Source organism: Octopus bimaculoides, chromosome 14 (assembly GCF_046866305.1).
Source record: "Octopus bimaculoides isolate indiv1 chromosome 14, ASM4686630v1, whole genome shotgun sequence".
NCBI classification, from domain to species: Eukaryota; Metazoa; Mollusca; class Cephalopoda; order Octopoda; family Octopodidae; genus Octopus; species Octopus bimaculoides.
Genome location: NC_142941.1, coordinates 48,667,163 through 48,685,572, shown reverse-complemented (window position 1 = coordinate 48,685,572; position 18,410 = coordinate 48,667,163). Strand labels below are relative to the sequence as shown.

General features: G+C 39.4%; 1 protein-coding gene across 7 annotated transcripts in view; it reads right to left on the bottom strand.

The window, feature by feature from the left end:
- Window positions 1-17,936, bottom strand: part of LOC106875546 (uncharacterized) — a 35,053-nt gene extending 17,117 nt beyond the window's left edge. Inside the window, exons 1-3 of one of the 7 annotated variants that reach the window (XM_089362887.1) lie at window positions 17,523-17,936; window positions 14,247-14,292; window positions 12,891-13,180 (exon numbers count right to left, since the gene is read on the bottom strand). The gene's annotated coding sequence lies outside the window, so the exon portion shown is untranslated. Of the gene's footprint in view, window positions 1-4,869; window positions 4,938-12,890; window positions 13,181-14,246; window positions 14,293-17,522 lie in introns of those variants that run through there. The other 6 variants (XM_052972879.2, XM_089362888.1, XM_014923744.3 and 3 more) reach the window with 6 other exon arrangements.
- Between the last annotated feature and the right edge of the window lie 474 nt (window positions 17,937-18,410).

Here is an 18,410-nt window from a genome sequence, read left to right as displayed (position 1 = left end):
CAGGTACCTAAAATCCAATGACACACACACATTCCTAATTTCTATTAAATAACGTATCTTCAAAAACGAAAGGAAAAAAAATTAAGCGGTATTAAATTGTATAATAGCGAGGTTTTCTAATCAGATACACACATTTCGCAGTAAGAGAATAAAATCATTCGATTGACATAGTATCTAATCCCTTAACAGGTTCCCTACTATATTTTGTGGACCTTGCCCTCCACTCATTTGGGTACAACAGATGGTTGATAGTGAAACTAGGCAAAAAAAAATTGGGAGCGAAAAGAAATTAATTATGAAATAAACGGAAATTGAAAACAAAAATCGATAAATGGATAATCCTTGACGCTTAAGGCGAGCCGCAGAGACATGTAATGTTAAGGTAATATTAATTTAAGAGGAGATAATAATAATAATAATAATAGAGTATGTGGGAGGATATTGGAATTTAGGATAATGGAGAGAAAAATACAGTTTCGGTTTTATAAAGAAGGTTATGGAAATTTGAGGCATTAATACGTTCTTCCGTCGTGCTTGTTTTGGTAGTCTTTTTAAATGAACGACAAAGGCCAAGAAATAAAAGCAGAAAGGCAGCAGCAGCTGTAGTAGTACTCGTTGTAGTAATGATAGTAGCAGCAGCAGCAGCAACGATTACATTAAGGAGGTCAATGTCCTCTGGAGGAGTGTGTGAACGAATAGAGCAGAAATAAAGTACAATGCAATGGTGATGATATATATCGGATACGATGTCATGATAAAGAAGTAGAGTGTAACTAGGGTTTGAAAAAAGAAAGGTATTAAATAAAGTGTGTGTGTGTGTGTATATATATATATAATTATTACAAATTGCTGATCCCTTATTATGTCTATATATATATATATATATATATATATATATATATATATATATATGTATGTATATGGGTGGTGATAAGGAGGAACAAAAACGCATGTATGTGTGTAGACTTGTTTGAGTTGGCTCCATGCTGCGGAAAACACAGAGCGGCCTAAAATATTATATATATATATATATATATATATATATATATATATATATATATACACACACACACATATATATAGTACTAGCCGATATAAATGCTCGTTGGTTGGTTGGGTGGGTGGGTGGTTTTCGATTCACGCTTTACGTCAAGTAGAGAGAGGGGTAGAGAGTAAAACAGCAATAGTCAGAGAGAGAGTTAACATAAGTGGTACAAGAAAAAGAGCGCAGGGAAAGAGTCATTGAGAAGAAGGAAGAGGAGAGGAAGATAAAGCGAGGGAGTAAACTAGAGAAGTTATGGGAGGAGTTATACAAATGAGAAACTTCTTTTAATTTTATTGGGTGGTGGTAATAAATATATCTCTTTTGAAAATAGTATTTATTACATCACTTTGTACGAGCAATAAAACATTATAAATATAGATATATAGACATGCAATAGTTTTTATGATATTACCAACAGTGACGAGAGTGTCTTTCCAAGGGGCTAGGTTTAGGTCTCATTAAGCTGGGCACCTTGTGGAGGTCCTTAGAGTTTAGATGGTTTTCGTTACCTAAGTGATCAAATTAGCAGCAGGGGTACTCGCGAAAGGTCTGTTTCAGGAGAGCAGAAATAGTCACTTGATATACAGCAAGGACAATCTGGAGACACCCTCGTGCAAAAACCTATATTGACAGTCTTTGAGATATCCCTTGTATCACCAAAGCAAGGGACACCAAAACTAACAGCACCAGGAACCAAATTTGATCTTGGAAACTTCCAGATGGAAGAACCCCAGGACTTTAATAAAAAGACATGATTGAAGAGCATCCCGGATAAGATGGCATGCCTCACAAAGTCTACAAAAGGTGTTTCATTCTGACCAACAAATTATTTTTCCGTCTCTGAAGAGCTTGGAAAGAGAAGGTAATCATGAGATGATAGATAAGAGCAGAAGGTATTTGCCTCCCCAAGAAGTAGAACTCACCGATTCTAAACCAATTCAGACCAAATTCCTAACTAAATGTATATATATATATATATATATATATATATATATATATATATATATATATATATATATGTATGTATGTATGTGTATGTATGTATGTGTATGTATGTATGTATGCATGTATGTATGTAAGTATATGTATATGTAAAGATAAATATACAGACAGATAGATACATGGATAGATAAATTAGATAGTGGGTGCATGTACAAACACTCTCGGAGTGGTTGGCATCAGGAAGGGCATCCAGCAGTAGAAACTTTGCCAAGTCAGATTGGAGCCTGGTGCAACCTTCTGGCTTGCCAGTCCTCAGTCAAACCATCCAACCCATGCCAGCATGGAAAACGGACATTAAACAACAATGATGATGGTGATGATGATTGATAGATAGACACATAGAGAGAGAGAGAGAGAGAGAGAGAGTGACAGATAGATATAAATACACATAAATACAAACATATACAAATATAAACGAAAGCACACACACACACACACACACACACACACACACACACACACAAGCATAAACATATAACAAATAACATATAAAAAAATTGCTATTTCAAAGGCTATTTACACCAATGACATAAATTTTAAAATTGCCATGTCTATTGGTGATTTGTGGATGCCTTGAGTAAAATATATGAATAAAACTTGTAGGGGTTGAGAAGGGGTGCAAAAGACTGCAGATGGGGGTAAAGGAGACGGGGATAGAAAATTAAGACATTTAAAACTTTTATTACATGCACATATATAGAAACACCACACAACCACATTAATTAACCAGCAGAAAAATTATCAAGATATACACACAATACAAACACACCCAGAGGTAAGACGTACACGTTTGCTCACACACAAATAAATTATTAGGTTGGAAAGCAAGTCTTGCCACATTTCTGACCTGATCCCTTTGAGAGGACTTTTTAAACACTTCTGATAAACGAAGCATTAACTTTTAGATCCTGATGTTTGTTTGCAGATTATTTTAAACCACAGAGGTTTAAATGACTTTAGATCAGACCCCTACCTGACACTGCATAGGGCATGAATTCTAAAGGGCTTCTTCAACAATGGAAGCAGCAAGAAATAACCATTCTGTCTATGGAGGTTTAGAGAACTCAATATATATATATTCACCTATGAGTGCACTGCATAATTTCTTATGTCTTTCTCATTCTAATTTCTGACATATATACGTAAGGTTCTGAGTTCAATCCCAAGGCACCTTGGGCAAGTGGGTGTCTTCTACTATAGTCTCGGGCTGAACAAAGCCTTGTGAGTGGATTTGGTAGACAGAAACCGAAAGAAGTTTGAGTGTGTGTATCTGTATGTCCACACCATTGCTTGACAACCAATGTCGGTGTGTTTACATCCACGTAACTTAGAAGCTCAGAAAAAGAGACTGATACAATAAGTACTAAGGCTTACAAAGAATAAGTTCTGGGGTCAATTTGTTAGACTAAAGGCGGTGCTCCAGCACTGCCACAGTCAAATAACTGAAACAAAAGAATAAAGGAATATATATCATCATCATCATCATCTTCATCATCATCGTTTAACGTCCATTTTCCAAGCTGGCATGGGTTGGATGGTTTGACTGAGGTCTGGAGAGACAACGGCTGCACCAGGCTCTGATCTGATCTGATATATATATATATATATATATATATATATATATATATATACATGTGTATATATACATGTGTGTGTGTATAAACACCCAGACAGACACTAAAACTACGTTAAAAAACTTTTGACAGAAAAAAAAAACCCAGAACGATTTGAAAATTGCTTTTACGCAAGACATTCAATCCTAAACAGAGAACCCTTTTCAATATAGAAAAATCTCCTTTAATCACGGAAGAGAAAAAAAGGCAAAAGTCACGATATGATTTGTAAACATCTAATCATTAAAATGGGGGGGAAGATTATCAGAAAAATCATTCTTATTCCATTTTTTCAAATATATATATATATCATCATCATCATCATCATTATCTAAGCCCGCCACCTATGCTTTCCATACTTGCATGGCTTACACACACACACACACACACACAGCATGCATATGCACATATATACACACACACACACACACCTCTGATCCTCCTCCACACCTGTCATTATGTCTCTCACCCTCCCACCCACAATCTTGCAACCTTTAATCACCCACGCTCACCTGTCATCTCCCCCCTCCCCACCACCCTATTTGTAGTTTTATTATCCAGTGGCTCTTCACCCCCCTCAATGTTATCACCTTCCTCCCTCCCCAACTTATATTTACCATCAACCACCTCTCCACCCTCCCTCACCCTTTACCACATCCACCTCCCCTTTCTGACCATCACTCTCCTCCACCCACCCTGATCTATCTCCACACTCCTTTCTATTCATCTTGTACCTTGAGGGTACACTCTCACATTTCCTCCACCATTATCTTTGCAGATCTACCCCAAAACCACCTGCCTACCCTAAAATAATACCCGGGAGGGGGGCATGTAGCTCTTCAACAGCAACAAGCCTATTCATTTTACCATACTTTAAGTCACTTCCGTGGGGGGGGGGGGGTCTGTTTAGTTTTATGGGTTCCATGGCAAACTGACAAACAGGGGTGGCACAAAAAAGGCACCCTGCCGGCACACTTTGTATGGATACCCTTCCATTAGGAAGGGTATCCATGTATAGAAACCATACCAAAGCAGACATTGGAACAGAAATCAGTTCTTCAACTTGGTCGGATCCTGTCAGAACCATGCAATCCATCCATGCCAGTATAGAAAACTGACATTAAATGATTATGATGATGATGATGATGATGATACATTAAATAGAGACAGAAAGAGAGAGAGAGAGAGAGAGGAAAAGAAGGAACTTACTTTAAGGCAGCAGCAACTGCTATTATTGGGATTCAATTCTATCTGCACATAACACACACACAGACACACACACACACACAGACGGAGAGGAAGAGACAGGAAGAAGACTAACCTTTATGTCTACCACTAACTAATCTTCCACAGGCATATTTTGATTCCCTGTCAAAATCAACAATGTCTCTGAGAGAAAAGGACTATCACACACCCATAGTCCTTCTTCCTTTATTCCATTGTCTTCTAAACCCCCACCCCACCCCTATCTCCACGCTCCCACCACCGCATATATCTATCTGTCTAACGCTCCCCTCTTAAACCTTCTACCTTTTCCTTACAAGCACATGTGTAAAACCTTCCCCACCAACATGAAATAGTGAGAGAGAGAGACAGGCAGATAGACTGAATAAGAGAGAGGGAGAGGGAGAGAGAGAAAGAAAGAGAGACAGACACACAGACTGAATGAGAGAGAGAGAGAGAGAGAGAGGATAGCAACTCCAGTAACAACTACAAGTGTCAATCTACCTCAAAATCTTCAGAGACCCAATATCACCTTTTTTTTCTTTCACTTTTGCTAAGTAACCTACCCCCCCCCCCCACCACCACCATCGCCACCACCACCACCGCCATTAGTAGTAGTAGTAGTAGTAGTAGCAGTTGTGAAGAGCAGTGGTAGTGCCGTTGGTAGTTACTACTCAATATTTATTGATTTCTAAGTATTGCAAAATCTAGTCCAAACTAATGGGTACCTATAAGCATCCTACTTCCCAGATGACCTCGCATTCCTCTCCTTGCCTTGTCTGTACCCCACCATCATCATCATCATCATCACAACCATTGTTGTTGCTGTCGTCCTTTGCTGATAACACAACTGAGTGATGGATCAACGGATGAAGGCACGGATGGACGGATGGGTGGACGGGTGGATGAATGGATGGATGGATGAATGGATGGATGAAGGCACGGATGGATGGATGGATGGATCAACGGATGAAGGCACGGATGGACGGATGGGTGGACGGGTGGATGGATTTGGTGGCTGAACACTAGAAACACATGAACTGTGTATTTCTCTAACAGTCCCCCTCTCTTCCTTTCTCTGTGTGTATATTTGTGAATATATATATGAATGCATACTTAAACGGGTAGTTGGGGATTGAAAATATATATATATATGATATATATATATGCATGTATGTGTGTATGCATGTATGTATATGTATGTGTGTGTGTGTGTGTGATGTGTGTGTGTGTGTATCTATTTCAATCCATCTTTCTTTCCATCTATTCATCCATGAATTTATGTGTGTCTTATTCATTCATCTATTCATCTATTTCTGCATCAATCCATCTGTCTATCTGTCATCCTCTCTACTCATCCATGAATATATCTGTCTGTTTGTCTCGTCTATCCAATCATCTATCTACCTCACCAATAATCAACCTGACTATATCTCCCTCAATAAATTTATTTATCAGGGTAGGATGGACGGAATGATTCAGTACCATATCATTGTCGTTCCAGTCTCTTTTCTCTTTTACATCCTTAAACCCTGAACAGAAATCTCAGACCTAAACCTTCCCTTCTACTAAACCCCAAAAACCTTAAATCTAAGGGAACATCTAAATTTAACCTGACCGAAGTCGGTGTGCTGGCAGTGCTGTAGAATTGTTAGCAAGCTGGAAGAAATGTTCTGAGTTCAAATTTCACCAAGGTTGACTTTGCCTTTCCTCCTTTCGGGGTCAATTAAATAAGTACCAGTTATGCACTGGGGTCGATGAAATCGATTAGCCCCCCCCCCCCACCCCCCACCCCCCACCCTTATGCCAAAAATTCAGGCCTTGTGCCTATAGTAGAAAAGCTCTTTAGAAGTGTTCTGCCTGCTTGGAATTCTTCATGCAATTAGAAGGGGGGAAAAAGAAAACAAAACTCCTTTAAGAGTGTTTAATATGAAATTCAAGAAAGAAGGAAGACAAATCAATAATATTGGCTTTTGTACATTTTCTGACAATAAACACAAATGCAGTTAGGAGTGACTCTCTTCAGTCCAACTGGTGTTGTGTCTTTACAACAACAGATCCAAACAATTGGATTGGCTGACACTGTTAGACGACTTATCTCTCTCACATGGTTTTAAATCAATTTTAAACATACTTTGAGTCAGTTAATCAATTTTTCAACTCATATATATATATGTGTGTGTGTGTGTGTGTGTGTGTGTGTGTGCGTATGTCTATCTATCTATCTATCTATCTATATATATATATATGTCTAAAAATATATATATACATTATATATATATATATATATATATATATATATAGAGAGAGAGAGAGAGAGAGAGAGAGAGAGAGAGAGAGAGATTAATTAATTAGTTATAGAATTCATTAGAATCTGGGCAGATCAACATGTAGAATGCCAGAAATGGCTAGGTTGTACAATAACATGGAGTTCACAGTGAGATAAAACAACCATGAAGGAATCATGGGTTGGTAGGATACTGTAGATATGGAAGTACCAAATCCAATTGAAACTGTAGAGCTGATTCAGGGTTGGTTCCAGATGCAACGTATGTTCTTTGAGGTGGAGAGAGAAAGAGAGAGAGAAAGAGATGGTGTATTTAGTCGGCTTACGCACAGTTCCCATGTCAACCCAAGCATAGAAGACACTCCAGCTGTATCACACAGCAGTATCTAACCGGGAACCATGGTGTTGCAAAGTGGGGTTTTTAACTACACACACCCCTGACTCTGCCAATAATACACACACACACACAATATCATGCACACACACACAATATTGCACACACATACTATATTGCACACATCCACATCCATCTTACTACTACTACTACTACTACTACTACTACTACTGCAGCTACTACTACAGCTACTACTAACATTTAAATTCTGTTTCTGTGTGTATTTCTTGTTTTTAGACTAAACCATTCTCACAATAAAATGCTTTAAGCTATGAACTCTTCAGGCATAAAAACCCTTGTGTCTAAACAAATTTTCTAAGGAATCTGATCCCAGGAAGACCCAGAATAGAAGAAATTCTTTTTTTTTTTTTTTTTTTTTTCATAATCATGCAAACACTTCAGAAAATGTTGTCACTGATTCTGAATGAGAAGAAAATGACAATAACGTGCTAAGCAGGACCTGAACACAAGCAACACTTAAACAGAAAGTACAAGTCATTCCTCATGAAGTCATACACAGTATAATGGACACACGCACACACACACACACACACACACACACACACACGCATAAATAAATACTTAGAAGGGAGGGGGGGGGGTGATATTCACATCAAAAACACAGAGATGCATCAGCTCAAGCATATACACACACTTAACATAATGATGCATATGAGAAAGGTTTACATAGAAAAGTAAAAAAAGGAACACAAACACACATACACACACTCACATATATATATATATATTCATACACACATGCATACTTTTACATGTGCATACACACACACACACACACAGTTCTCTGCAAAAAACGAATGCACAGATTCACTGAATGAGTGAAGAGATAAGTTTCCTTTCTGTTCTTACATAATTTTTCAAACCTCTTTCTCTCTCTCTCTTTCATTCTCATACACATTTTTGTTTTCCTTCGATATTTTTTTTCTTTTACTAGTTTCAGTGATTAGGCTGCGGCCATGCTGCAGCACTGCACTGAAGGGTTTCAGTCAAACAAATCAACCCCAGGACTCGTTTTTGAAAATCTGGTACCGATTCCATTGGGATTTTTTTGCCAAACAGCTTACAAGCAAACCTGTCAAGTGGTGTGGGAACAAACGTGCACACACACACACGGCGAGGGGGGTGGCAGTAGTAGTATGGATATGGCAATATCAGAGTTTACAACATCAGTTTCACACTCCTGACTAGAAAACAATTCCATCATACAAATCTGTAAGAGGTGGGGGGGGGGTTCTCTTTGGGTTTCCCTTTTCTCCAAGAGCCTGCTTGCTAAACCTCATATGTATATATATATATATATGTATATATCAACCTTTATCATTTACATCATCATCATCATCATTTGACACATGCACAACTGTGCCCTTTTCCCAATTTCCTTCCTCTTCAAGACACCCACCACCTTCCTCACCGTAACCCTTTCTCGATTCCCCTTTTTCTTAATAACCCAGAACTACTCCACTTGTTTTGTCCTCCATTAATACTTCTCTCTCCACCCACATTTCTATTGATCCCTTCCCTAACAGCTGGGTCCTTCCTTAACACCAACCACTTTACAGAATGTTCTGGGCTACTTTTTTCATGCCACTGGCAGCACTAATGGGGTAGCCATGCAGTTTGCAAGAGGAGGGGGGGGGACAACTTAATGCTAGAAGAATGAGGAGCAAACAAGGGTTAGAAAGGGAAAGAAAAGGGGCAGAGCAGAACAGGTTACTTACATTTTGGACGGTGGGGGGTGGGTGATTAAGTGGAGCTGAAGAATAATAGAAACAAAATGGAGGTGGGGTGTCAGGGTGGACCTTTAGAATATGGGGTGGGTAGGGAAGAGGTAGGGGTGCCAGGAGTGAGTAAATAAGGGTTAATGGATGTCTGATAAAGTGGTGTTGGGGGGGGGGGACAACGACTGGAGAATAAACATGAAGATACAATAAACAGAAGGATGAAAGAGAGATGACATGTTGTGGGATAGGTTGCAGGAGATGGGGAGGATTGTGGCAGATGAAGTGTATAGAGGTAGGGGCGAGACATATTGTGGCAAAGGGGGAGAGATACTTTGGTGGCACAGTAGAGATGGGGATCATTGAAAGAATGGGTGGAGAGATCGGGATTAATGGTTGAAGAATGGAAAACAAGTGTAGAGGTTCTGGGTGGTAAGAAAAGTAGAACTAGGGTTAGGGTTAGGGTTGTCATGAGAGGAAAGAAAACTGGGAAAAGGGCCCAGTTTGTGCATATACATATATACAGGCACACAGCTCAACCAGAACTCATCATGATGGGCAAGTTTTTGTTGAGAACCGCATATTGCCAGCCATCCCAGACCTTTGTGATCTCCGTGGTGAGATTGAAAGTCCTGAGAAAAGCCTTCACCACCTCATTCCATGTCTTCCTGGGTCTCCCACTTTCACAACCTCCATCCACATTAAACGATGAGCACTTCCTTATGCATCTGTCCTCATTCATATGCATCACATGTCCAAACCATCACAGTTTTCTTTCCTGCCCACTACATCGGATTCTTCTTATGCCCAGTTCTCCTCATGTTTCACTGCCATGCAGCATTACAACAGTTCTAACCCAAGCATCATGCAATCTGCCCTTCACTCTGTGAGAAAAGACCTTGTTGCCGACAGCAGTAGTAGTAGCTCCCTAGACTTTCTCCAACCACTTCTTACTCTGACTAATATACTGTCAGCGCTGCCACCTCCTTTGCTAATTACATCTCTTAAGTAACAAAAGCTATTAATTACTTCTAATGAACCATCCAAGCATTTAAGCAAAACTATTTCGGGTGTGCTCCAAACACACACACATATATATACATATATATATATATATATATATATATATATATATATATATATATATATATATACACAGTATACATACACATGCACACACACAACAGGCTTCTTTCAGTTTCCATCTACTAAATCCACTCACAAAGCATTGGCCAGCCTGGTGCTATAGAAGATACTTGCCCAAGGTGCCATGCAATGAGACTGAACCCAAGACCAGATGGTCTGAAAGTTTGCACACACACACACATGCACATACATGTAACATACACATCCCCACACATTGATAGATATACATACACACTTTATAGAACCGATGGTCAGTGTTCTGATGAGTCTATTTCAAGTGTAATAAGGGACATGACTGAAAACGTTAACTGGCTTTTAGGGAGGCTTAAACTTATCCATGTTTCTTTCGGGAACTTTATATATCTCCATCAGTTTCAATTATGCAGATTTGACCGTTCAATCAAGTGAGTTACCTGCCCTTGATTTAACGTGTAAGTGGTTGAATGTTCCACAGACACAAATGCACTCTTAATGTGACTGTCAGACAGAATCTACACGAAACAGTGCATATGGTAAAGCTGTACCTTTTGAATTACAAGAAGTCTACCCAAGGGGTTGTGGTGAGGGGACCAACACTGACCACTGACAGATTGTCATTCTAATGGGTCCCACAGGATAATGAGATGGGCAACAGACCTCATATCTATGACAGTCAAACTTGCAGCTCAATCTCTCTACAGATGCACCCCAGATACGTGGCAGTACCCTAGGATTATACATGGATAAATCCAAGGCTGAGCTTTTATCTGGGCTGAGGATCAGAATTAGGAAATTTCTAAATCGTGACTCATCCAGACTCAGCTTTGAAAATATATCGTTGTTGCTATCATCGATGTTTCATAACTGCTTTCCATGTTGGGAAGGGTCAAACAGATTGATCATGGTGTGAACCCTGGAAGGGATCAGGGGTCAGGTCACACTCCTACATTTTATTTCAGTATGGTTGCCACGAGTGGATATCCATCCCTTTTAGCAATCATTTTGCACCAGCAACAGAGAGGTTTTTAAAGTCTTCTCCAACACTGGATGGCACTCTTGACCCAACGTAATCTCTATTTCTCAATCACTTTGCAGAGTGGACCTTAGAGGCATTTTTTCAAAGCACCAACACAAGGATAGTTGCTTTGTTCACTGCTTTAACAAAACAAAAAAAAAAGGTCCACACTGCTCTATAATGTCTATTTGTTCAGGACCAGAACAGTGGAGTGGACAGAAGAAGGACGGGGGGGGGGGCATCATGGAATATGAACTAAGGTGAGAGAGAGAAATGAGAAGACAATATGTGGGGGGGGGGGACTGATTGAAGGGAAACTTCAGAAGAGAGAAATGTGAGAAACAGTGCTAGAAGGAGCAATGGAAGGCAGACAATAATGGCAGGGAGTAATGAGAGAGAGACAATAATGGCAGTTACCCACTTGAGAGAGGGATTGGATACTAATCTGATACAATTTTTCATTATGCAGGTATCACAATGAGAGAGAAGAGAGAGAGAGAGAGAGAGAGAGAGAGAGAGAGAGAGAGAGAGAGAGAGAGAGAGAGAGAGATGGATGGATAGCAGTAAGAAAGTCAGTAGTAGCAAGTGTATCAGATAGTAACAGACCCAATGGAATCTCTCATTATTAATGCAATGTGATTAACAGGACAGAGAGGCATGGATAGTGACAGGGGAGACAGAGAATGGACAGGTGTAACATTTTTACCACATTACACAGGTGACATGCTGATTAGGAAAGGAACACTAGAGAAATCTTGAGCTGACAATATTTCCTAAAACTCTGATTCTGAATGAGTGGTGCTTCAAGTAACCCAATGAATTAGCAATGCTCCTTATAACTTTGATCCTGAACCAACCATACACTCAACAACTCTGATCTTAAACCAGTAATACCCCTTGGTAACAAGGATTTGTGGAAATTGTTCAAAACCCTCAACTTGAAAGTCCTCTAGTAAAATCTATACTCACATCATTAACCCTTTCGCTACTGTATTTATTTTGATTTGCTCTGTGTTTCTTTCAATTACTTTAAATATAACAGCTAGTGTTAGGACCATAAATTGTGACTAAGGTTTGGGGGAAGATTTTAATTCAAAACTTATGAAAACAAGACATTTGAACTCAGAGCCAGAGCCGGTTTCAGCCAGGTTGCTAACGAAAGGGTTAAACATGATGTTGAAACAACTTATTATTTTGACATTCTACAAACCCCAATGTCAACAAGTAAAAAGATGACAGCATCTGGTAATGTCTGGCCTTGATATAGGCAGTCCACCCAAGATCCCAGTTCAGGTAGAATCGTTGGCTTGTGAGAATGTATGTCTGATAAATGGCAACAACATCTATTCATCATGCAGAAATCTCTCCTGAATTTCAGTGCATACTTGCAAACTATCAATCACAAAAATCATAGAATTGTTCACAAAATGAAAAAAGCAAATATACCATTCTAATCAGGCATTCTCTGGGGGCAAAGCATGGCAATGTAAGCATTTTCCACTTCCATCTTCTTGTCCCAGTTCCTATCCACAAGAAGATGAGGACCAAACCAGATGTTGAATCCAACTTACAAATTCTTTTCAGCATGGATCTGCCTTCAGCTGCAAAGTTGCCAGCTTACAGACTTGTTCTTGAGGATCTTGATTCCTGAAATATCCAGTACCATGACAGTAATGTCCACATTTGAGTAGCACGTGCTGCAGTACGTCCAACCCTCATATTAAGAGTTCAGGAACCTAACAATACAAAAAGCAGTGAACAAGTGCATCGTTGATGGATCGAGTTTTCTGAAATGCGACCATTATCCCTGACCTCTGAACAAATGCCACTGGACAATGAAGTGGCAGTCTTTAACACTGTCTATACTAGCTAAAATAGGACATAGTGGTGAGGGGGACCAATACTGACCACTGATAAATGGACATTGTAATAGGTCCTGCAGGGTAATGAGATGGGCAACAGACCTCATATTTATGACAGCCAAACTCACAGCTCAATCACTCAACAGAAGCACCCCAAGGAGTACTATGACATACCTGAAATAGTACACAGGAACGTAGCAGTACTCTAGGATAGTAGAGTACTGCTATATATATCTGAAGTACTCCACAGTGCTAGATAGTGATATGTTAGACTACAGTCAAAGTCCTGTTAGTCCATCAACATTCAGAAACATGGTTGTCTCCATCTGATTAATAAACTTTTGGTTACAGTTTTAATTTTTTTCACTACTCCATGGAACCTATTAGATTTCAATTACCAACACACTACAATCACTAACCCCTAACCTAGTTCTGACCCTTTTACTCCAACAACTGACTCTGCTCCTCAACTAGAAAACACAAAACCATAAGTAAACACACACTTCTCTGGCATTTGCCATCTTTACTATACCTAACTATTAAACCAGTCTGCACAAAAGAGAATGGAAAAGAGCTTAGAGCCAGGAACCAGTTGTGATCTACGCCAACAAATTGCAAGCAGAAAACATTCACAAAGCAGAATAAATTATCTTATTGTGAAGAAGATGAGAAATTTAAGATTTAAAGGCAGGAACCATCTCTCTGTCGCTTTATCTTTTCTCTGACAACTTGTTTACTTAAACCATGGGACTCTTCTCCGTTACACTAAAATAATTTATTTCACTTTACAGTCACACGGAACAGATCAGCCGGTCCTCTTTCCCCAGAACTTTTACCTTCTGGAATTTCCTTCCTGCTCATACAGTCTAACTATACATCAATACTGTGCTTCCAACTTGTGTCTGTATATAAGTACCATGGGGAAATATAATTCACCTACCTGTGTATAGGTGACATGGGGAGGTATCTTTCACCTAGCTGTAAATCTGTAAAACATAAAACCAGGCTTTAGAGACAAAGGTGCAGTAAGAGGCTGTGAAAGGAGATGTAAAAAAGTCATATTTTTCTGAATAATATTAGTCAACAGTTTGGTGCATGTAGGGTGATGTGTTAAGAGATTTGCTTCATGCAGTCACATGGTTCTAGGTTCAATACAACTACATGGCACGTTGGCTAAGTCACTTCTCCCACAGCTGTTTCCAGTTGACCATAAGACTTTGAGTAAATCATTTCTATCAGAGCTGCCTCTGTTCTGTGACTCAAACCAAGTGGAAGGACACTGTAGTCATTGGATGAGCCAGTTCTTGAGTTGCTATGCTTGACCCCTTGCCTAGTTCAACACTATCACCTGACTTCTGGATGACAGTAACCACTCGGTAGCAAGTAAGTGGACCAAGTCTCCAAACAAGGAAGCCACATGGTCCATGGATTGTTTCTACCATTATTCCACCTTGTCCCCTTCCTCCTGTCACTAAGCCGTAAGTTGCAACACAATATATAACGAATGTGGGATTTGTGTGATGTTGATGTAAGACATTATCAAGTAAAAAGATGAAAAAAGGCAAAGAGATGATGTAATGCAAGTTCTCTTTTGTTTAAGACACTAGCTGGCTTGTATACAATAATTATTTCTCCCTTTAGCACAACAGAGCACAACATAGTCAATGAACCTGCTAGAAACAGTAGGCTAATCCTGGATATACTGTACTTAAAAGGGACAAGATAGCCTTTGATCACAAATAAGTCTGCTGGATCGAGGCTGATTTTAGGCCAAACAATAACAATTGGTACATATTTTATTCACCTTGAAAAGATGGAAAGCAAATTTGACCTCAGCTAAAATATAGAGAAAAATAATGTCTCTAAATATTGCAAGGTCATCATCTAAGTCCATTCACATCAGGATGTTACCGAGGTAACACAATCCCTGATATACAAGTAATACTGTAATGTCGTGTCTCAGCCTTCTATTACCATTGCATTCACACCTATAACATTACTGTGTCTGTATAGCAGCAAAGTTCTAGATAATGAGCAGGACTTCGTGACTTGCCTTAGACTTCTATAATAGTTCCATTCACATCAACAACCTTATTAATATAGGTATACAGCAGCAACATTGTCAGAGATATGTGAGTAGTGTCAATACTGGATTGGTACTTTAATTAACTGACACCAGACAGATGAATGTGAAGTTGACCTCAGTGAAATTTGAACTCATAACAAGAAAGGAATTCAACTAAACATTGCAGTCAGACAATCTACAAAGTCTACCAATCAATCCTGTCTTGTATCTTACCGCTTCTACCTTTAATAACAAATGGTTTATGACATGGACAAGACTGCACACTTCGACGGGGGAGCATACAGTGACCGACTCTGGTAGAATGAAATAGAGACAGTTGTTTGACAGTATGTAATCGTGGCACCTTATATTCTGAGTTCAAACTCTACCAAGATCAACTTTGTGCCTTTCATCTTTCTGGAGTCGACAGTATAAAATAACAGTCAAGTAATGGTATCCATTGATACTGGTGTCTAACAGCCGAACGACTTTCGTTGGGCTTAGGTTTTGGCGATGGTTTATAACAATGGCATGAAAAGCCACAGTATTCCTTTGAGAAGCAACCCGAAGTATTATTTACTTTGAAAGACATAACGACAGAACAGTGTCACACACATTACCAACATCGACGAAGATTTATGGAGCGTCTGTCAATCAACTGAAGAAGTCAAACAGAAGAATGAAAGGCATCTCGGCAGGATCGGAAGTTAACAGATACAAGGAATCTTATCCGACACTCCACTGTTGCTGGTGTCATTAGCAACTCTAATAATAATAATGATATGGTTTGATCATGATAGAGTTTTATTTCAGAAAGAAAGGAAATGTTGTGACGTTCACACCTTCCTCCTCAAGGGCAGTAAACGACATTTTAGGAAGTGGAATCCGGGAATCTCGGCCTCCATTGCGGAACAAGAAACAACCTTAAAAGAGAGCCCCTTCCTCGTTGGCATCGCAAACGGATGGAGCCTTTCAGGTGTTTATAGGTGACATCATTGATGTCTGTGTATATTTACATGGATCTATGCGTAGGAAAGAGTTGAACTTCTGTATTTATTAAATAATGTGCGCGCGCGCGTACTTGTGTGTGCGTGCGTGCGTGTGTGTGTGTGTACATACACATACACAATCACACAGGTACCCATATGTTTACATCATATACTTAAGTGTGAATATAATTTACGCTTATGGTTATGTTTATACGATCATTATGAACGTGTGTATACATACATACATATATACATACATTCACACATATATGTGTGTGTGTAAGGGAAAGAGGAGGACACGTAGTCAGCCGAGAGAGGGGGAGGAGGTGGTTGATAGATACAGAAAGAGAGAGAGAGGTGAAAGAGGGAGAGGGAAGCAGTGGCAGCGAGAGAAAGTTAGTGAGAACGTAAGAGAAGCGAGAGGGATAGGGAGAGAGAGAGGAGGAAGAGTGGCAAGAAGAATCAACAGGAGGGAAAGAATAAAAATAAGACACGAAAAGGAGGAAGCAAGGGGAAAACAAGAGAGAAGGGAGAAAGAGAGGCAATGAAAAGGAAGGTAATGAAGAATCTCTTTAAAACAGGTGGAGAAGGTGAAGAGAGAAAGACTATGAGATAGAGATAGGTGGAGGGAAAGGGAGAAATAGAGAGAGATGCGTGTGGAGGGAGAAAGAGAGACAGATAGATACATATAAAGGCTAAGAGGTACAGACGCAATTAGAGAGAGAGAAAGAGAAGGGTGAAAAGTTATGAGAGAGAGAGAAAATGGTGGCTGGAAAAAAAAAGAGATAGAAAAGGAATGAGAAAGGGAGAGTGAAGTGAAAGAGTATAAGACTATATATAAACGCACGCGCACTTCTATATTAAAATTTCAAAGGTTTACACATACATATTTATTTGGCGTTCTCTCTCTTACTGTGTATATATATGGATATATATATGTAAGTATGTGCTTATGTGTGTGTGCATATACATATGTGTGTCTCTGTGTATATATATATATATATATAGAGAGAGAGAGAGAGAGAGTTATATATATAAACCACTGAACATTGAAATAATCAGATAAATGGCAAGACTCAACAAGCAAAGCAAGGCCAAACAAACAGCAATTATAAAACGTTTAAGGCTCAAGAAAAAGGTTTGAACGATGTAGGTTACTTACCCCAGAAAATGTGGTGGAGCCAAGCTGTAAGGGCGAAAATAAAACGAAGATAGCTAGCTTAGTAAACCACACACATACAGATGTATGTATATATTATTATTATATGAGTGTGCGTTTGTGTATGTATATATATATATGTATATATATATATGTGTATATATATACACACAGTTATTTTTTTCTCTATGCGAAGGAGCTGTCACTGTATTACTTTCTATGTTGATGATGATGATGAGAGTTGTGAGTGGTGGTGCTGTTATTGTTGTTGTTATTATTATTAAATCAAGCACTGCCTCTTGTGCTTCGGGTCTCCTCTTCGTTTCCTATCCACGCACACACACACACCTTGCAAACCCGGCCTTAACAAGCAACTGTTTGTAGTGATGCCCCTTCCTTGGCCGAGACGAAAGGTTTAAAGGGAAGAGGGAGCAAGCATTGTACAAGGTCAGGGGGGGAGAACTTATTGTTTCTGCCCTCACACTTCTTCTCTCTCCCTCCCACCCTCTTTCTCACTCTTGCTCTCCCTTCCTCCCTAGAATTCTTTTTATTTTCCCTCTGTCTGCGTCTTCCTCTCTCTCTCTCTTCCTTTCACTCACTCTCGATCCCACTCTATTCTCCCCTTGTTCCTTCTCTCATGCCTCTTAGTCTTTCTCTATTTTTTCCTCCCTTACAATTTCTACACCTCTCACTCCCTATATCTTTCTTTTCTGCTCCTCTCTCTCTCTCTCTCTCTCTCTCTCTCTCATTCTAGATCCTGTTCTACTCTTCCCCATTTCTTTTCCTATTTTTCTCCTCTTCTCTCCATCTTCCCCTCTCTCACTCTCGATCCCTCTGTCTTTTCCTGGTTTTCCTATCTTTCTTCCCTCTTTATTTCTTACTCTTTCACTC